The 22,952-nt window shown below is 34.9% G+C and overlaps 1 protein-coding gene across 2 annotated transcripts in view; it reads right to left on the bottom strand.

Moving 5' to 3' along the window:
- LAMA2 (laminin subunit alpha 2) overlaps positions 1–22,952 on the bottom strand; it is a 542,322-nt gene that overhangs the window by 517,854 nt on the left and 1,516 nt on the right. The window lies entirely within an intron of this gene.

Genomic DNA, 22,952 nt, shown 5'->3' with positions numbered 1-22,952 from the left:
GGCCCATCATTGAGGAATCAGAGTGGGAGTCAGTTCATCTGCTAGAGATCACCAGAGCGCAGAGCAAAGGGACCAGCACAGGAGGAAAGCATGGGCCACACAGAATGGTATAGTTGAAGCTAATACTGAGGTTGCTCTGGGGGAGCTGAATCTGTACTAGGAGAGACTCCTGATCTCCACTAGCTGAAGCAATCACAACACACTCTCAATGTCGACGCATATAATCAGGATCCAAAATGCACACCTCCCTGATCTGACACCATGATGTTACATACGCTCTCACCACACCTAGACTCTGTATCAGGAGAAAGATCAGGAGGCTGAAGCTTGAAATGACTCAGTTTTAAATGGAAAGTGACCCAAAAAGTACTAGATTGAACTGAAATTACCTGAAAACACCTAGATGAAGTTGCTTACCCTAAGCCAACGGGAGTCTTAGAGTCACAAATCGTTTTATACTAAAAACATAGAATTTTCATTTTTTGCATAATACTGTGAATATTATAACCTACTACAAGAGAATGAGAATGGATGTAATTGGAGGTAATGGGGTCTAGTGGAGAGAATGAGGAAAATGAAGATGAGCTTGACCACCAGTGTTTTGGTTGGACAACGGGTTGGGCAGCAGTGCTTTTCTAGATAGTGTTTATTGGAGGATAGCTGAGATAGGAACAGAAGATGATAAATGTACAAGTTCTAACTTCCAACATTCTTTTATTTCTTTTTATGAACTCCAACCTCTTTAGATAATTCAGAATTATGTAAATTTTTATGCTTAAAAATATATTAAATTTTCAGATAAATACAACTATTACAGCAATGCAAAATATATGTGCATTCATTCTAGCAAGTTTACTTAGATCCTGAGGTGTATGTTTCCAAATTTCTAAAATCAAGTACAAAATTCCTACTTTACTAATTTAATTATAAGTTTTGAAAATTTACAGTAGTGATGCCAGTTTTTTGGTAAACTTCAAGTTGGGGAAAACAATTACTTTTGCTTACTTCCAAAACTTTCAAGCACAAGAAAATAACAAAATTAACCTTTCTGTCACACTAGGGTGACTCTTTCCACTCTACAACAATGAGGTTAAAGGAAAAAAAATAACACGAACACATGAGAGATATTAAGATATTAAGATAAAAAGAAAGGAAGGCAGATAAAGGGATATACAGGAAAAAAGAAAAATCTATGTCAGAAAATGAAATAACACTCAATGCTGTACACATTCAGTAAAGGGGGTGTGATGGAGTTAAAATTCCATGGGGAAGCGCCAGTGCTGATGCCAAGCTCTTCTCATTTTCCTTACCTCCAGAACAAAATATAAAAACACATAAATCCTGACGCAAGCAAGAGGGGTCCCTTTCTCCACTGAAGTTAATAGGGCATATATAAAGCAAATAAAATTTAATTTAGCTTTTGTGGTATGGGAAAGGAGTAAAGGAGAAAGTACAATAAAAGATAAAATGAACTTTTAAATTGAGAACAAAGAATAAACTCTTAAAACAGCTAAGAAAAATAAGGTAAATAACTTCTCTCCATACAATTATAAATCTTCAAAGCACTCAATCAATTTCTGGTGGAGACTAGTGGGAAATTTTTCTCTTTTTTCTGCTTATATACAGTTTCTAATTGTAATGAGCAGGTAATAAACATATATTACTTCTATTATCAATTTTTTTTAAAAAGAGGGGACTTCAATTTTATGTCCTATTTGTGGAAGAGCAAGGGCAAAGAGACGCAATGAGATACATGGGATAGAGGAAATAAAAAGAAATCTGACACATGGAGAATGAAAGAAAGAAAGAACAAGAATCAGGTGATTGAGGTAGAGAAGAGAATGTAGTAAACACAAATGTAAAGATAGTGGGGGAGGGGAGCAGTCAAAACACCTCACCCATTTTAAACCTAAGGCTTAAAAGGTCCTACTTCCCAAAGCTCCATCCATCACATCCAATCTTACCATCTGCACTGTAACTTACCCAAATCATTCCCATTAAAACAGAGAAAAGATCTAGCTTGAGCACCAAAGAGTTTCCAATTTTATTGACCGTTCAGATGGAACAGAAGTTGAGTGGGAAGGCTGTGCATTACTTTTAGCCCTAAGTCGTGGGCTGACCTCACAGCCACTGCTGACAGGACACAACAGGTCCTCAGAGTTGTGTGATGCCTCCCAGACTTCTCAATGTCCACACTATTCCAGAAACCCTGTCCTAAAAGGAAAGGATCTTGGAGCTGTATGCAATCATATTCTAAGTTAAAACAGTAATCATTGGATAAAGACAAAGAAATCATAAGGGAAGGAAGATTTGAAATGCCAGTTATTCTACTGAAGTTTGATCGGAGTAGTGAGATGCTTCACCTTATAGTGGTCACCGCCAGTTAGTGGAGCACTGCATACCCCATTTCACAAGTAGCCACGTAACTAACCAGGTATTCACATTCACACATGAGACGCTCAGTGATTCAAATATCAATTGTTTCAGTTGCTAAAATTGATATCTACACTTACTGTTCTCTCTGATTGTTACATTTATTCTGGAGTGCCTACGAACTCAATGAATGGGAATACGAATCAAGAGAATCGAAGTCTTTCAAATATTTGACAATGACTGAAAATTTTGGCCTCCATTCCCATATGCCCATTAGCCAAACAGTCTTTTTGATTCCCTGGCTATTATGCTGTCCAGCTAGGACCATGAAACCACTATTGAAACTTGCCATAAGAGGCAGGACTATCATCACCAAAGGAGATGGATGCTGACCAACTAGCAGCAAAGAAGAATGGCATGGCAGTTAGATAATAAATAACAGCAGCCAAAAAGTAGATGATCAGGCATTAGGTACATGTGCAATTAAATATTTGAATTTCAGTGAAAATTATATTCAGACATTTTTTTCAAAATTATATTCAGAAAAAAATAGTGACTAATTAATTATATTGTACATCTTATTTTAGAAATAAAGAGCAGGCAAGTTATCTCTCATCATGCATACCTGATGGACTATGGCTAAATGATTGAGCTTACATTATTCTCCCAAAAGGAGTAATTATAGTTTTCACTACAAATATCCAAATAAAGACTTGGGTTTTATATTGTGGCCTCAGAGGTCCATTTTTTAAACTACAAATAACTGGCAGACTATCCACTTGCATAAACATCATGCCAAATTGTGATACAATTCTTGTCAGACAATGTATTTCACACTGTTTAAGTAATACTCCCATCGAGTGGAGTTATATAAGACACTGCCAAGTTTACCTGCGGAGAAACACACTTCAATAGTTCTCACACAGCTTGAAGGCATTTATCATTATTCAAATATAGAAGAAAAGAAAGGGTTCTGATGTTTTCGACATTATAACTGGCTTGTGGTAAACGGCTTTGAAGCAGTGTTCAGTGGGCTGTACTTATCCTTCACAATTGGAAGAGATCTCTCACGCTGTTCCACAAAATACTAAAAGAATCAGAAATGCTCTGGGTGGAATTCTTTCCTTAGCTCTTACCCTGTACTCCCAGAACTCCTGGAAGTCAACTGCAGACTAATCTAAAAAACAGATTAGCAATAAAAAGAAGGGGAGATACGTATTCAAGCATGTATGTATTTAGGTATGTGGGTTTTTTTTTTAAGAAAAGCGATGTTTTTCCGTTATCCTTTCTGTCCTGTCCATGTGAGTGGAATGTTGACAAAATGTTGTGACAGAGGCAAATATATGTTGATTTTCAGCACTTGACCAAATATTGAATGCATAGCCATGGCATTCAGGCAAAGTTCCATGAGAAGCCAAGTATTTCAGATTAGATCAGCTATTCTCCTAGCTCAACCTTATCTCTATCACTTAATAAGGTCTAGAGACAAACTGCTCCAAGAAGGGCTGTTTATAAATGGGTCTAACTTACTGGTTTAAGCATTCTGACTACTACGCAAAATCAGCAATGTACATTGGGTATCGAAACATTTGGGGGGAAGTGTTTTCATTGGTTTCAGTAAAATTAAAAAATTGAAAAGTACTATATATTACGAATATCCTATTGAATTTAGAAATCTGTAAAACACAATACAATATGAATATCCTATCGAATTTAAGAACACATTTTAGAAATTATAACTTAAAGCATATTAAAGTTCAGTAGTAAAGAACCCAAGAATGACTAACCCATGTTCAATGATCACTTCTTTTTTAAAGAATTTGCTATCTTCATCTTCAGGCTCAAGTATAAGAATTATCTTAAGATTCTTCTAAATGGAGGTGTCCATGAAAGCTGACTTTGTGACCTACCTAGGTGGTACAGCTTTAAAACTAAAAAGAATTAAATAAAATAAAAATAAATTCAATTCTTCTTTTGAAGTGAGCACAGCTATTTCAAAATTAGACATGCTTGAGACTGAACTGGGATGTCTGGGCCCAGGAGCGATGTTGAACTCGAAGCAAATATTACATACACATGTTATGGAGGATTACACAGTTAAATTATACAGGTCAGCTCTTATCATAAGTAGTATTTCTTGGTTGCTCACTTAACATTTTGTTTGCTAATTTCAACATTCACTTTTATAATAAACATGCGTATATTTTCTAATGCACAAAATCAAATGCACCTAAATACTGTTTAAGTAGCATTTATCTCGCTACTTACACCAGGAAGCCAATGAGCACAAACCATTGTTTGACATATCAAATTAATGTGACATCCTCAAACCATATGGCTTTTGGGAATTGTGACAGTTAAACAATTGAAGAAAACCTTGAGACATATAAAGCTACTTTTAAAAGGAAATAAATCCCTTCCTATTTTTCCATAACTATTAAGGTTGGAAATTATATTGGTTTACAACCTGGAGAAAAGAAAGAATAGGCAAGTTAGCTTTCTTCTTCTTCTAATTTTTTTTCTCTTCCATTTCCCCACAATCCCTTTTTTATTGTTCTAATTTTGGTCTAGGTTTGCCATATATTTGTACCCACAGCAGAAGAGGACAGCTGCATTTTATGGCACCCACACTGACTCTCAGAGATATCTGAGACTTTGGTTGTGATATTAAAAACATATATGCTCGACATAACAGATAAATGTTGTCTTCTCTTGCACACAAACTCAATTATAAAGTCACCTAATTTAGATTAACTACGTGCTGAGGTAATTCCATTACATTAAAATATGTTTACTTCTGGTATATTCTGACTATATCTTACTCCTAATAAGCACCTCTAATCTGCTCTGAGAGCTGCACTCTGATTGCATTACCACTGCAGTAGTAAAATAAACTGTAGACGATGCCCACAAATCAGATTCCAGAGGTAGGAGTATAGTAACTGCAGTCACCATGTTGCAATAAGCAACAAGTACACAATTTTACAAGGAATTTTGTATTAAAATACCTCTAGTTAATAAGTAAAACCAAATTATTAATGCCATCTAACCAACGGAAGCAACGAGATAACTTAAGTTCACGTGGATGTTTATCCAATATGAAAAGTCATAACAAGAAGCTGGGTAGAGTAAAAGGAATCTTTTTTCATGTAAATGTGTCTTATTTAGAGAAAAAGTACACCAGTCAAATACTTCTTTACAATTATTGGTTAAATCTATGATGAGGTGTCTTTTCCTCTGGCTAAAGTAATCAAATTTGAGAAGTTACTAAAATGTGAAATTTGAAAGTAGAAAAAATCTCCAGCTTTATCAAAGCCAATGACTGCTTCTGCATTTCACCTAAATAACACACTACCAGACCCCAGTTTTAGTTTTCAAAATCTCTCAGAATGGATAAATTTTCAAAAATTAATTTTATGCTTCCAGCCTATTATCACAAGCTAACCTCTTTCCCCACTAACAATAAACCTAAACTTAATCCTTTGTTCTCCCAGTTCATCAATCCTGTTTCAGTTTACCAGCCTCTCTGATCAGCCATCCCCACAAACCTACCATTTCTTCTTCTGAATTGCTCTTTCCCTGATCTGCTCATCAAAATTCTTCTCTTCTGTTAGGCTCAGCCAAATTCTATCTCCTCTGCAAAGTTGCCCTATGAGATGGAAATCTTTACACTTCCCTAAGAATCTAAAAACATTTTTGATAAATTTATTAAAGCCTTTTCCACATACATACTGCCTGTATTAATCTCCCTGTGTATATACATTTACTCTTTTCTCTACTTTTATGAAAAAGTAGAGAAAACGCAGAAAAAACTATGTCTTGCTCATCTTTGTATGTACAGTATAGAAAATCTTTTCTTACTCGTAATGCATGTTCAACATTCTTATCTAATGAATAAACTGGGATTTTCCTTTTCCCATTATCATTATTATTATTTCTTTACCCCATGATCGTAATACTGTAAAACAAGTAGCTAACAAATGGTTAATAATCTACTTTAAAAGGTTAACAAAGTATATTTATTCTGTTTGGTAAGCCCATGTAGAATTTTCACAGAAATTTTAAATTTGCCAGAAAGCCTCTTAAAAAACAAAATCTTGCCATGTAGAGCATGTGTTTTTATCCTCATTCTTTTTAATTCTCTCTAAAAAGAGAGAGCAAGCGAAAGGAAGGGGTAGAAAGGAAAGTGATCAATTATAGTATCATTTCTTATCCCAAAGGTTAGCTAACCAAACATTTATGTTGCTGGAAGTAAGTAAACATCACTAGATCAAGATTATGCTTTCATTTTGGGAAAGTAAAACAATACAACCACTTTGGAGAACCATTTCCCCATGTCTTATAAAATTAAATATATTTCTTACCATGCAACCCAGGAATTCTACTCCTAGATAAATATGAGAAATGAAAACATATGTCCATGAAAAGACTTGTACATAACTCATATATGGCAAATTTATTCAAAATAGCTAAAAACTGGAAACGGTCTGAATGTCATCAACAGACGTTAAATTAAAAATTGAGATACATTCATATGTTGGAAACTCTTGGCAATTAAAAGGAGCAAAATATTGATGAAAACAAAAACATGAATGACTTTCACAGACATGAGGTGAAAGAATGCAGACAGAAAAAAGTACATGGTGATACATACAAGGAAATTCTAGAACAGATGAAACTAATCAGACAAGAGGTTGGAGGCGTGGTAGGAGCCTGCAAACAGCACATGGGACCTTTCTGGGAAAGGGGAAATGTTCTTCCTTGACTAGTGTGGCAGTTACATGGGTGTACACATTTGTCAAAGTCATCAACCTGTATACTCATGTGTGAATTGTATTGTATGTAAATTACACCTCAAAGAATTTGTTTATAACAAAGAGATTGTGCCTTTCTGTTACTCTGTAAATATCTTACAATCCAGACAGGCCTCGTTTCCTCAGCTAAAGAATAGCAACTGCAATAATACCAGTCCTTGGGGAATCTCAGGAATAGTTTAAACAAAGTAAAGAAAACGCCTGACATATAATTGGTACTACCCCTTTGGTAGAACAGAAAAATAAGTTAAGCTTGTGAAAGCTCAATGGACATAAGAGTTTTATGCTCAAACTATATTTTTCCCAAGAAATCTCATATACACATCTACGTAAATGTTCATAACCTAGATAATCATCAAAATACACATGAGAAAACAACAGTGGTTTAACTGCAAAGTATCAATTAGGCCAAGGCACAAATGGTTACCAGGAAGGTTAATTTTGGAAATAGTGTTAGTTATCTGGCTTAGCAGCTATACTACAGGAAACTGTGACCCAGAATATAATGTAAGCATAGAAAGATTTTCAAAGTTATCTGGTTTATAGAACTTAGGTAAGTACACATCAACCAATCTCCAACTAAAATTATAAAATAGTTTACTCTTTCATTTAGCTCCTTAATTCCTTCATCAATTAAAATTTGCATATAAGCAAAAGAAAAACATACACATCTTGGCAAAGACACATTATTCTGGCAACTCCCACACATACACAAGAAGGCTAATCTTAAACAGCTGTCTTTTCTTTAACTAAATTAACAATGCTTATTATATTCCGGCTTCCAGATGCAAAACAACGTTTGGTGTTACCATGCCTCCTTTCTGACCTGGCAATAACGCTAAGGGACTCAGCAGGAAATCGCCCTCCAGATACTCTTATCTTGGGAGATAGAAACAAAGGAAAATGCTTCTCTCGATGACTTTATTGTGGAATTAAAAATGCTTATTAAAACTGTTGTCAAGGGCATTTCTATTCCAAATCTGTTACTGTAAGTTGCGAACAGGATGCCTCCAAACCAAGCTGAAGAACTAAGACTGTGGGTGGCATAATGATGAAATATAAAGCTGTCTCTTGAGGTAGTTACTAACTCTGTGACTCTTTTTCTCCCCAGACAGGAAAGAGTAAAAAGAAGAGGAGAAGTCTAGTAAGGTTTAAGTACAGACCTAGTGGATGATCTTGCTATAGATAAAATTAAAATGTTCCTCCCATCAAAGTGGACTGAACAGATTTAGCCTACGCACTGGTCATCCCTGGGTCTCAGACCCTTGAGGGAATGATGGTTCTAGAACTAACGGCTTTAAGCTAGGGCAATTTCCCCTTTCAGTCCAGCGTCCTAAGAGCCCTTTTGAGCCAAAGAAAGGATTACTGCAGTTGGATGCTTACTTCTGAGATCTTCCAGGATAGATGAGGAGACGCCAGGACCAGCCCTCGCAAAACCAAAGTCCATCTTATTTGTCCCTTCCTTCAGCGCAGCCCCTCCGTCCCCAGCCTCCACAGCACGAGTTCTCCTACACATCCCGGAAACGCGTATCCAGATAAAAAATCTTATTCTAACAAAGGTTTTCCCCCTGAGCTTGAGACAAAAGAAATACTTTAATTTCAATCTTTAAAGAGACAGCTGTTCTAAGCACTATCTAAAATACTTAAATTTCTACAAGAGCTTGCATAATAAAGGATAGAATAAAAGAAAGTTACAAGAGAAAGCTACAATTAGAGCTTAAGATCCACAAAGGCTTTATAAAGACTTACTGCTGGAGAAAACTCACACATATGTATTTATGATCCATAAGTTTTAGCTCATTTTTATCCAATAGTTGCAAATACACTAAGAAATGTTTTCAAATGATTTCAGAAAGAAAAGAAGCCACCATGAAACCAAGCAGTGGAGTTTAACAGAACTCTTCTATACAACTATGTAAATCAATGGTAGTTTCTTTGAAACAGAATTGAAAGCACACATAATGCATTTTAATGCAGACTATACAAAGACCCGAAGATCTGTAATTCTACTAAATGTCAACGATACTGTAACCCACTTATTGTAGAGTCAGATAGGAAATTCCACTTATAGTGAAGTAGAATGGAAGTTTAAAATTACGTCAATGGAATGTAATGCACAAAATATAATTTCAGCAATGGTGAATGTATTATTAGAAAGAAATCTTGGTGAAACAATGATTTCACTGTAAGTCTCCCATATCCATCAAAGGGAATACTCAAAATAACATTAGATTTGAACATCAATATTTTAGTAAGTGAATTATAATAAATTTAATTTGTAATTCCCTAATATATGAAACCATACGCAAGTCTACTATGAAAGACAGAAAATTGTGTGTTAATATAAAACAATACGGTATACATATTTTAAGTTGTGTCTAGTCATATTTACAAATAGAATGTAAAAATGAAATAAGCAATTCAATTTAGTGGATGGAGGAGTAAGAATCATCTTATGCACATGGATACATGAATGGATGTTTCCCTCTGGAGAACATGAGAAACCATAATTTTTTGACTGAATCAAAAAAACATGTTATAGATTATCTATGGATTTAATTTTCAAAACTCATAATTCTACCTTCCATACACATTATTATAATGTTGCAATTTTCATAATAACTTTCTCCTTTTTTTAATAAAATTTGCTACTTTCCATATTAGAAGAATTCATATAGAACAGAAATGTACGTCTGGGATTTAGAAAATCTGGGATTCTATTTCTATCGCTTCTTATTTGTATCAGGCTAAGTCATTCATTTTAAGTCTTGATACCCCTTTATTCCAACTGTAGGGGTATACTGCTTTATATGCCAGAGGACTCAAAAGCTTTGTGTAGAGGCATAGAAATGGTGGTAAAATGGTAAAACATCCTAGATGCCAGATGCTAAACAAATGGAAAGCATATGACAGCAGCATGGTAGAAAAGGAGGCTGTAATTAAAACCATCAGATAGGATTTGATTTTCTCTCTCCATGGAAATCATGACAACTATGTTAGGTCGTTACTTACATTTAGACATTTAGTTTATAGGCTCTGGTCTATCTGAAAGTTATATTAGCTAATAGCTGAACAGAAATTTTTTAAGTGTTTAATATTAATTCCCAGTTTCAGTAGGATATTTAACTTGGAAGAAACGCACTAGTATGCTAATATTTATATAGTTGGCTGCAGAGTTTCCTCATTATTTAATTCCTATGGTCTTTTCAATCATTGTACTGTCTCTTTATCCATGAAGAATACATACCAAGAGAATAAAAATCAAGGCTACATGCCACTTTTCTATTCCCTTTAAGTAAATTCCCAATTGAAAATGCTGCTATGGCCTGGTGAGTTCACATAGAATTCAGTCGATATGCACTTCAATTGGTATAAAAAAAGAATAAAACATATAATTTCAACACAAATTCTACCTCTCTCACACTCTCAGCATATAAACACAAATCAAGCAGGAAAAATTCAAGTACATAATATGAGTAAGAATTTTACACTATACATATGATCTGCGGGGCTAAAGTGACAGAAGTGATCAGACAGGTGGATTCATCACTGAGGACCTGGAGGAAATGAGTTTTTAATTCCATTTTAAAAGTAGAAGAGGAGGTAGGATCTTCAAAAGTAGGGTGTGCTGAGGAAAGGAAGGTTTCTTCATGACTCAAACAACTTAGTAAAGGCACGGATGGGGAGAATTTTCTTGTGCAAAAAGTGGGGGAAAAGAGATTAATTTGCAAAAAAGTAAAGCCAGAATCCTTTTCAAGTGATGAGCTTAGAAAGTGTGGAGGAGTTAAGAAGGAAATTGATGAGGAGCCTTGAATATTAATTTCTGTGATATATTTAAAATGATAGCTGGTAAGCTCCTAGAAGCATCACTTACATTTAAATATTTAACTAAATATTTAAATATTTAATTGGTCGTCTTTAAGCATTCCATGGTCTGCACCTTTCCTTTATGTGCTGGTAAATTCTATCTTTGGCTCCCTTTTCTGCACTTGAGTAGAAATTTTAACTGCCTACTTCTGATTGCATCATATTCTTAACTATCACCTTATTTTTTCAATACCCATAAGCACGTGTTCTTTCTAAAAGTTAGCTCTCCTTTTTCTATAATTCCATCATTCAGTACTTATTGTGACCCTTCTATGTGCCAGGCTCTGTGCTATGCAATTAAGAGAAAGTGGTCACCACACAAAATCAGCTTTGCCTGGCCTTACATCAGAGTTCCATTCATAAAATAAGGAAAAGAATGCAGGTACCATGTGTCTTGGACTACAAATCTCTTTTATTAATTCTACATATGTCACCATTTTGATTGCTAACAACTCCAAGAAAGAGACCACCTCCAAGGGCACAGTACATGCATTTATTTGATATACTGTGGAGGCCTAGGGAATAGTTTTTTAAAGCTTTTTCTTTCTGAAATAAAAAAAGACTTCTGTGGCATCTAAGAAGAAACAAAGAAAAGTGGAAACAGATGCCAATCAAGTCACTCTACATAAGTTATCTATATTTTATCACTAGAACTTTCATCTGAAATGGGCATTTTAATTTTAGGTCTTATAATTCTCACCCAAAAGGCCTCACATATAGAAAAGTTCTGATTAACTCAAGAAATACACATCACTCATCCAAAGCTCAAAAATTGCTCAGCTCTTCCTGGAATATCCTTAAGGAAAAAAAAAAAATCTCAAAAACTTCTAAAATATCTTATTTATCACCCAAGTGGTACTGACAACAATACCTTGTATCTGTGCACACTGTGTTTCAGGATTTGTGGAAATTTACATCTTACAAAAAGATTTATTTAGACTATAAAAATATTAGGAAAAAAAGTACATGTAAAATTTTTTTTAAAGAAATCCTTTTGGTCTGTCCAAAAAGAGTGGCTTCTTCATTCATTTTACAGGTTTTTATTGAGTGCCTACCACATGCCAGACTAGAGACTGAGATAGAGCAGTAGATAAAAACAAAAGACAAAAAAATCCTATCATTTTGAAACCTACCTTATTAATTTCTAACTGCTACACAGTTGAAGATGCTGGAAGAGAAACTAGTTGATTAAATGTCGTTCCAGCTTTCTGCAATAGCAACAGCTCTTGAAGTTTGTCTTAAATATGATTGGACTGGTTTTTCAACTTATTACATAATTGAAAATCATAAACCGTACAGATTCGTCACATACATGAACCAATTTTGACCTAATCCATGGAATTATGTTCAGAGCGTCTGAACACGGTCATGTGTTAATTTAAAACAAAAATGTATGGATCTCCTAGAAGCTGGAAAATGGCCTGAGAGCGCAACACATAGTCCAAAGGAATTAATACTTAAAGATAAAATTTTAGACTAGATGGGTAAGGAACTTTAGGATAGTGTTGCTTTCTCAGCACATCTTAAGTAGCACCATGCCAGGAACTCTATGGATAAAATTAGTCCTTGAAAGTTGAGTGAAAGATATTTTGTACAAGCTTGAGGAAGATAATAAAGAGAAATAAAAAAGTATTTTGAAGACTTTTTAAACATATCATTGTCTAAATATAAAGTGTATCCATAACTATCTGCAAAACCAATAAAGATAGGCTATGCATTGTAAAGTATTTCCCTTCCACGCCACTTAACTTTTTCTGTGTTACTGGGAAGTATATGGCGCACACCAAAAATGGAAGGAGGATATGCCATGGTTCTCAATACAGAAGAACTAACTGTATTAACAGCCACTGGAGGAAGAAAAAAAAAATCAAAGAATGGGGTGAAGCAAAAGTTTATAAACGAAAAATGTCTTTGATCAAACCCAACCTTTGACCAAAGTATCATTTATGATAATAACGAATAGTATTATTAATAATATTATTTGCATGTCACATTTTATTTAAGCCTTATAACAACCCCATAAGATAGACTTCAACATTATACTGTCAATTTTTTTAGAGGGAAAATTCAGTTTGAGAATAGTTTAACGACTTCTCGGTTGTTTAGCATCACATCTTTAAAAAGAACTGGAGGAAAAACTTGCATTTTGGTGTTCCAATTATAAGTCCAGCGACTTTTCTAATACCAGAATGAAAAACTGAAGAGTTGTATATTATGTATTAAGCATGATTGCAACTTTTCGAATGGTAAAAGAGCCTATAGGAAGTATTTTGCCTGAAACATTTTCAAAATCTGATGTTTCCAAGTTTAGAAAAACAGGTTTCTGTGGAGATATTTTGGGGATTATATGATTTGCTGAGGTAGTTTTGGTTTTGCCTTTTTAGAAATTTACCATTAGATTTAATACACAGGTAGACACACTAAAAATTCTCCCTATCCAGGTTGGCATTAAATAATGTGTCCCAAGACTATTTTTTCACCTCAATGATTAGAGAAAGTCCAAATAAACAGAGTTTATATTGAGAGCTTTTCTACAATCCAATTAGAATTTCCACTGAAGACTGTCCTGAAATTAACCTCCATTGTGTCAAACATGCTGAATTGTCATCTGTCCCCAAACAGATAGCAGTGAGGACATGTACTTCATAGGCTGAAAATAATAATCTTTAAGGAACACTTACTATATGCTATATATTTTTCTGACACATTACATATGTTAAAAGAGTTCTTAAAAAATTATCAATCTCAAGTAAACACATGTCCAAAAATGAGGGATTCCTAGAAGAAAAAAAAAGTGTATTCTATCATCTATGAAACATAAATAGCCACAAAGTATTGCTAAAATTTCCATCCTGTTGCCTGTTTAAACCACTTCTCACACTGAGCTACTAACATAACTACTAGCTAATTATAGGACCTTGTGTTTCTTCCTATCTCTGTTACCGACGTTGTGTGACCTTCAGAAAATTCTTCAGTCTCTCTGCAGTGGCATAAATAGTTTGCCATCTATAATCTCTTAGGCTCTACTCAAAGAAACTTTTGGAATGTTTTGCTCTTGTTAAGCAAAAAAAATATATATATATATTCACATATGCAAACGTCATTTCTGAGCTATGTGATCAAACAAAAAAGGAGAAAAAAGAAAAGAGTTAATATTTACTGATTAGCTGCCAAGTATTTTCACATATATTACCTAACAATTTTATTTTACTCATGGGAAATTTAAACTCTGTTGACTCAGGTTTTTGCTCAGTAAAAGAAGTGGTAACCTGGCTATGAATCAATTCTAACCATCCTCAAGTCTATACCTTTTCTACTATTCAAGGTTATCTCCAAAGCAGAGGAATGTGTATGGAAATTGAAGGTATAAGGAGACATACGTTAACAAGAGTATTTTTTGTAGGATAAGCTATGAAGTTCAGAATAGCGAAATACTACAACACAAGTTCCAACTAAAACTGAATTTACACATTTGTGTTTTCAAGGATATGAGTAAATTCCTTCATCAACAGCCTCAGCTGAGTTGGTAATCCACAGCATTAGAGGAAAAGTGTTGCTTTAAACCAAAGAATCTCTTGGCACCAAGACAGTTTTTAGACTTAATTCATTTTTCTTGAGGCATTTTGAAAATTCACATTTATTGAAGCACTAATAGATGCTCCATGTTTTATATTCATTGTTTTATATACTCATGACAAACCAGTGAGATAAAGGAGCTCCCTGAAATGACAATTGCACTACTTCATGCTCTCTTTCATAATTTCAGTCTCATTCAGTAACTGAAAAAGGCATGGCAGGCAATAAGCCAGGAAATTGTGGTGGCTATATAGACTTTTGAAAAAATATACTTGATGCAGCGAACTCCACTAGCCCTATTTCCCCTTTAGAATAGGACCTTATATGTTACAAACAACTTAAAAGAGATTACATTTTAGGGTTTTAATGGTGCAGCCACCAGAATGAAAAATATAATGATCTCATTTACAATTTATTCTGCGGTCCGTAATTATTTATCAAGGCAACTAGGCTTTTCTGTAAATTCAATTTTTAGGTTCATTGTTTTATATATTCATTGTTTTATATATTCTTATAAGAGAGTTTTATAAGCTCTTAGAATAAGATGCTCTTATCCTGGATTTTTTTATAAAATTGAAAATCTAATGATTTAAGAAAACAAATCAAATAGCAATATGATAAATAAGTTAATTAGGTACTGAGAGTGCTAAACTATAAATGATACATACACACATACAACACACATACACACTGACATCATCCACCCATCCATATATACATACTCTCAAAATCTAGAAGGTTTGCAAAATTTTCTGTCTTCAATGAGAAGTTCAACTTCAGTTGGAACTCTTTGAATCCTCTTATGAAGATGCTCGTGGTCTACATTTTTTCAGAAGGAATTTTCAGAGTAACCCTGCTCTGATTCTTAGGTGTATCCACTTGGTTCGTGCTCTTTTCATTCGCTGACATATACATTGACTATTTTTTAAATAATTCATTACATAATAAACATCATTATGTTTCTAGTCTGCTGAAGTAGATTCTATAAGTTGACTTTAGACAAGCCAATAGTCAATTAATACTTTCTTATAGTTCAGCATCCAGTAATCCAAATCCTAAGAATTTAAAGCCTAAAATTTGATGAATACTTTTGAATTTATGCATAGTTTTAAGTCATATGTGTATGTATACTTCTGCATAGTTTTATTTCTGTGTGTGTGTATGTTTAAACGAAAAAGACCCCTCAAGACTATACATATTATTTCTTATTCTTCCATAATATCTAGTGAATCTCCTGTTTCAAATTAGACTACTAACATAACTCAGAAATGGATATATGATTTTTTTCCAAGGTATTTTATAAAAGATAAGGAAGGATCTAAAACTCCAAAGGAGATGACAACTTAGCATCTATAAAATCAGGAGCAAGAACATATTCTAACTTCTAATTCTAAAACTAGCATTGCAATTTGAGTTTGTCCTTGCCAAGTTGCTAGGCATCTATTTTCCTTCTATAAAATGAGGATAATTAAATTAATCTACTAAACAGCTCTACAATGTAAATAAACATGCAAATGTTCACAATGTGCTAGATACTATTAAACCAATCTAAAGCATCTGGCACTCAAGATGCAGCTAAAAGGAAGAGCCTTGGGCAGGTGCACAGCCCAGTGGCCGGCTAAAAGGACCGTACATGGAAAGACATCACTAACTTTGCACAAGGTGCCCTTCTTAAGTTCCAGGCACCAAACAGTAACTCAGGTCTTCATCACGCAGAATTTGCATAGATTAACTTGCTGTTTGAACTAGATTAGGCCTGTCACAGGAAGCCAGTGCTATGAGTAATAACCCACTAATAGACTGTCCTCTATGATCTTTTTCTAAATGTCACGTGTCCAAATAAAAGCCAAGTAGTCTAAAGCTCCCTTGTCAAAACCCACATTCAAAATGACTGCAAAAAAGCTGGGGTTTTTTTTTTTACCCATATTGTACATCTTTGACAAGCAAACGGCTAGCTTTAACTCATCGTGTAAATTTAGATTATGCCTCAAAGCTATCTTTAGACAGTAATTATCTGTGGCTTTTAATAAGAAGAAAGATTTAAGTGAAGTTTTGCCTTACATATACTCTTAAAAGTTACATTTGCTAGAATCATCTCTTTGAAAACCATATTTTATTCACAAGCAGGATACAAAAGGGAAAAAAAAGGAAGGAAAGGAGAAAGGGAGGGAGGGAAGGAACGAAGGAGAGAGAGAGAAAGAGAAAAAGAGAAAGAAAAGAAAGAAAGAAAGAGAGAAAGAGAAGCTATGCAATTTTCTTCACCTAAATTTGTTCTAAATGATTGAATTTAGTCAGGACAAAATTGCATTACTTTACTCCAAAGGTTACTGCAAGACTTACAGTGATCCTTAAAGAAGTTATAAAAATCGAAACAGCCCATAGAATAAGTTTCTGATTGTAAAACTAGGTAACATTTCAAAGTTCATTTCCTAAAAGAAGTCATCAGATCAATACATCATTGTGTCATTTTTAACAATAGTATCTAAACTTTAGCTCTGATATCAAAACGAATAATAAAAAGAGAACTCCAAGGTACACATGTATCCACGCGGGATTGTGAATAACTTATTTTTGTTTTAACATGCACATTAGTTAAAATAACTCTAAGAAACCTATGGCATATTTCTAAGAACACTGGGGCAAAACAAAAGAAAATATAGAAGTTTCCTGCACTTGAGTTTTTTTGAGGTGTTGATATTCTTTTAATTGTGAAATAGGATTGAGATGCCAAAAGGAAAAAAAAAAGTTTTACAAAGATGCATCTGAGCTTCCCAATAATAAGGTTCTTGAGATGGAATCCTCTGGAATGGAGTCACTTAAACATGCTCTATGAATGGGAGGTTTTGGGCAGGAGATGAATCTATAATAATTATACACTTGGACCGTTGGTCCAGTCCAATGGATTCAAGCCTGCTTGAGAAAAGAAATATTAACTATTATTTCATTCATTCATTTAACTCTGCTCAAAACTCTCCAATTCCACCCATCTCACTCAAACTAAAAGGCAAAATCTTTACATTACCCAGCCTCCCATTACTTCTCTGATCCTTCTCACTGTGCCTTTTCATAAGCCTGTTCCCTGGGCTGAGAGTTGTCTTCCACCTGATGTCTGTATGAATCGCTCCCACATCACCTTCAAGTGTTTGCTCAAGTGTAACCTTCTCAATGAGGTCGGCCTTCATCACTCTATTTAAAGTGGCACCAACCTCCCTCCACTCCTAGAACTCCTGACTCTCTTACCTTGCTGTATTTGTTCAGGAATCTCATCACCCTCTACATTCTGCACAATATAGGTATCCATTACGTTACTTGTTCATTACTTATTCATTACATTTCTGTCTTCTCAACTGCAAAATAAGCTCGACATGAGCAGGGGTTTGTTTTTTTTTGTCTGTTTTACTCACTGAACACATTCATTCATTAACCACATTCCAATACACATAGGCCCAACCCCACCGACTTCCTGCACAAATTCTGACCTTGGAACGCAGTCGACCAATTGGCACAGCCCAGAATTAGTCTTCTTTCTGTCTGCCTGGTATACACTGAGCCCAGTATGAGTCTTGAGAACATGTGCCAATCTAAGGTTGGCTTTACTCTCTCCCTCGTTTTCTCATTCACTGCAAGTAGGCTTCTGCCTAATTTCTCACTTAGCTACCCATTTCAGAGTTGTGACTATACACAAATCCTAAATCCTAATCTTCTGGATTAGAAGCTAAACAAATTGTTTGGCCATTGACAACATTTTCTTCCTCATCTTTTTACACAGTCTCCAGCTGCTAAATAAGGACATACTGCAAACTAGACAGACGACCTGGAGTCATCATTTTTTTTATTACCCTGCTTGGAAATTCTTCCAGCCAGGCTCCACCCTCATGGTAGAATCCTACTGGATAGTTATGCTGACTGGAATCAAGCATGCATTTGATACATTCTTTGGACTCATAACTTAGACAGCCAGCCACCCCACGCATCTTGCTATGTATAGACTAGGTTGAAGTTAGTTTTCCCTATTCTGGATCCTATTAGGTCCCAATTCCTCCTCTTCCATTGTGGCCCAGAATTGTGGTCCTGTAATCCTAAAGCACATTATGAAAGAAGATGAGACCTCATATAAAGTTTAAGTGAATTTTTTTTATAGTTCACTGCTAAATCTAATGGGATCAAAAGAAGGAACAATGGTTCAGTCACAGGGGTCCAAGTTGAAATGTCTGGCACATTAGTCATTGTCAACGAATAATGAGTATTTATTAAATACATGAATAGAAAAATAGTGACAATGATCTGCCTCAGATAAGTAGGAACTGAGAAAATACGGAGATGTGAAATCTACCAAAAAGCAAAATTTTGAGTCATAGCTATTGCAATTTATTTGAAAGATTTAAGAATTGCAAATCCTACTCCTTCAGAATTTGTTCTTCCTATTTTACTAAATCTCTCCCATAAAATACGGACTCATGATTTTCTTACAGCAGTCATACCTGGCTATAACTTTTGGGATACCCATTTGACTTTTAAAATAACTACATATAAAGAAGGTGAAAAGTGTAGTTATTACAGTATAGATGACAGTTATCCCATATTTCAGGAGCTTGAGTAACTGAAGAGAATGAAGAAGCATTGGCAGAGCATGGGCAATATTTTCATAATCCTTAGCAACTCCTGATATAGATTCAGTTCATTACTTAGCACGAAATCCTAGGATAGAAAACTTTTAGGCATAAGATAGACCAGCACTTTTTATACACTATGTGAGATAAAAAATATAAAATTTGTCACTTTAACAATTCTACTAATCTACAATGTAATAGTCAGTATTGAATATGTTCTTATTCTCAGCTATACATTTTGTCTGTTAAGAATCATTTTTACTAAACCATTAGGTCAGTGAGTAGTGAGCAAGCCAACAAATTACATATGTAGCAAAAGAAAATACCAAATAAAATTAATTCCAGGTTCACAGCCACAACAAACCCCCTGAAAAGTTCTCAGGTAATTTACAAGGTGTCCTCACATTTTGTAACACAACATGTTTTAGAACCATGCAATTGACAGTGATGTGGAAACTTCTAAGTATTCTTGCCAAAAATATGAGAGAATCGTCTCAAACATGGTTCTATCTTAAAACCCAGAAGGCATCGAAAAACACATTTATACACATTTAATATTTTCTTGACATGTTTAAGAATTGTGCACTCCAAGAAACAATAGACTGTAACACCAGAATCTTGGGGACTCGGAAAAGGACTGAGACTTGAAGAGTAACTTCCTCTCTGTAGAACAGCCCATCCCAAATCATCCCTGACAAGTTGTACATCTGACCACTGTGTGGACATTTCCAGAAGCTACGTGCTCCAACACAACCCAACACAATCCAACAGTTATTTCTGAACAGCTCAGAATGGGGAGGGGCGGGGAGGGGCAGGGAGAGGGAGGAGGCTCCCCCCTATTTTATTTAACTCAACGGTTCCTCTTTGTCATATTCTGTGGATCCAAGTTCAGGCTGTAGAAAGGACATTTTAGTCTCTCTTCCAAACAACAAGCCTTCCAAAAATTCGAGGATATCTCATGATTTCCCAAGTCTGCCTTTCTCCAAATTAACAGTCTTTACTTGGAATAGTCCTCCTCTGAAAATATTTTCAGACTCCTATTCTGCTCTTCCTCCTCTGAATTTTTATCCCTTTGTCAATGAGGCACCCAAATGTGTCCTAAACCAACAAACCCATCTGCTTCTGAGTTTTTTTATAAAAGTGAGTTAACTTTTCTGTCACTGTGTCACACTCTCTGTTCATATTCAACTTGCTTCAGTTCAGACTGTCTTTTCTCATACTATTTTTGTACTCATTCCTGAACATATAAAGGACATGATAAATTTTCAGAAGAGGGCAAATGAAATTACTTAACATCTGGATACAAATAATAAACCTAACTCCGTGTAGCTTCTGCTCATGGTCCAGGCTATAAAGACCTTTAAAATTCCTGAATCTATTATTAACCAGCTTAGCCACCTGAATCCACTTTGGACCACCTGCTCTTCTGATAAGACTGGATTTTATGTTGTTCCATCAAGTCATTACTAAGACAAATGAACACAGGGAAACCCCTGTCACACTCCTAGAGACTTCTTTCTCAATTGATCTTGATCCACTATGCAATAGTCTTTGGAAACTATTTTCAATCAATTCCAATTTACCTACCATCACATTTCCATTTCCAAACATTATTCATGAGAATATCTGGAAAAGATTTTATCTACTGTCTTGCTGAAATGCAGAAACACTTTGACCACATCGTTCTCCTATTTTATCAATGTTAAATCTAGTTAAAGAATTTCCTTGGAATATCATTCTTCCTGAATCAATGCTGTTCATTCTACCATTCAGTATCCTATAGAAACTACACAAAATTTTAAGAAAAAATAAAAAATCAAACAAAAAGCTAGTTTTTAACTGAGTTGCAACAACTAAAAATGGTTGCTTCATGTCAACATTCATAATAAATTGGCACCATACTAGAAGGGAAAATAGCACTCATGCCAAACCATTAGTGCTTGGCCAGGAAGCTCAACGCTAGTATAAGTGAAAAGACAAAAACTGATGATAGCCAGGAAAACACCTCTTCAGTCAAACTCATATCCAATGAGCTTCACTGAGAGCTTGCATTATCAGAACAACATTGAAAAGGAAGTATAGCTTCAAAAAAATAAATGGAAGAAATCTGGGTACCATAAGAAGGGAACTTTAGCATAAACATTACTAGAAGCACTTTCAGTTGTTAAAAATTAAGTTATTATGAGTTCATGAACTTAAGTCACAGCTACTCCCAGCCTTAGGGTTTGAAATTTGTCCACCAAGAATAATAATAGCTGAAAGTCTAATAAGCTCATCTATATAAGGCATGTTTAAATTAGAAAGCACTATACAAATTTAAGGTATTATGAAATACATTTTATATACACTTTTAATATGAACAGGTTTCAACCATTATATCCTTGAGCCAGTCTCTAAACATGTTGCAAATGATCCATAAAATATACAATAATAGATTTTAGAATACAGAATATAGCAGTCTATAGTAGATTCCATGTTATAGTTATTTCACCCAGAAGTCCTTACTGTACATGTATATGATGTTCAAGCGATCTTTCAACAGAATGGCAGCATAAACTCGCCCTTCTGCGTTCAACTCAACTTGTGCCTGGACCATAGAAATCAGAGTGAATTTTATTTCAAACAAAAAAAGAGAGGAGGAGGAAGGAAAGGAGGGAAGGAGGAGAAGGGAGAGAAGGAGGAATTATCAGAAAGGGGAGGGAGAGCATGCTAGGAAAAATTCTCAGGAACCCACTTGATCCCTACTCTGCATGCTTTGAGCTTCTGCCCCACTCCAAGTAAACAGAAGGGTTGGTAAGCTTGGCTTCTCTTCACTCCCAGCTGCCTAACAGTTTTAAAGTACTGTGTATTCTTAAAACATATCACATAACTGAGCAAGGTTAATCTTTAAAAGCAGTATTTTTAAAAATCAGCTGCCAGAGATATTCTCAAAATCACTCTCATAAATTCTATTAAGCCACATTGACCCCATTTTACTTCTCCGAGAAGGAAAAGCAAAAATAGAAGAAAAAAGTTATATGGTGAACTTAAGGTCATTTTTATCCTAGGAATTTTAATCAGAGTTATTATTGTAGCAAGGAGCTTAGAGTATTTTTTCACTCCTTCTAAAATAAAATAGTACTGCTAGAAATCCTGATTATCAAAGAAAAACTATCAAAACTGTTAGACACAGCTTTATTCCAGTTAACTAAAAGAGGGATAAGTATATTTCAAAACTTTGGCAGGTTCAGCCTCATCAAAACTTCCAAAAGCTGCTAACCTCCAGATTTCGCACTCTTAGGATAAATACTTTGATATTTGAAAACAGACCTTAAATATTTGTTAAATATTTTTTTACTTTGATAGATGGTCTCCCACTTACAGAAATGTTTGGTGAAATAATGCATTATAAATTATGTTTTAAAACGCTGCACATGTGCTTCCTTTAAATTCATGATCATAAAATAACTCTTCAAAGACTCCCAAGTTTCTGAAAGGATGGGCATATAAACACCAAGGCACTCTGAAGAGAATAATTTGAGTTACACTAAGTACAACTGTTTTCCAAAGTCCCCTGAAGCGTCTATCTGGTCACTGCGGTCTTAGTTAAAATACAGATAACACAGAAACCTTATCTGTATCTAAGTAACAGCAGAAATTTCACTATAATAAAATAAGGTATCTGAGAGAGGATGTGGGTAAAGAAAAGGTGAGGCCGGAGGCGCCATTGCCA

This window comes from Equus przewalskii, chromosome 9, assembly GCF_037783145.1.
Source record: "Equus przewalskii isolate Varuska chromosome 9, EquPr2, whole genome shotgun sequence".
Taxonomy (NCBI): Eukaryota; Metazoa; Chordata; class Mammalia; order Perissodactyla; family Equidae; genus Equus; species Equus przewalskii.
Note: the sequence above shows the minus strand (reverse complement) of the source record. Positions and strands in the feature narration are given on the sequence as shown.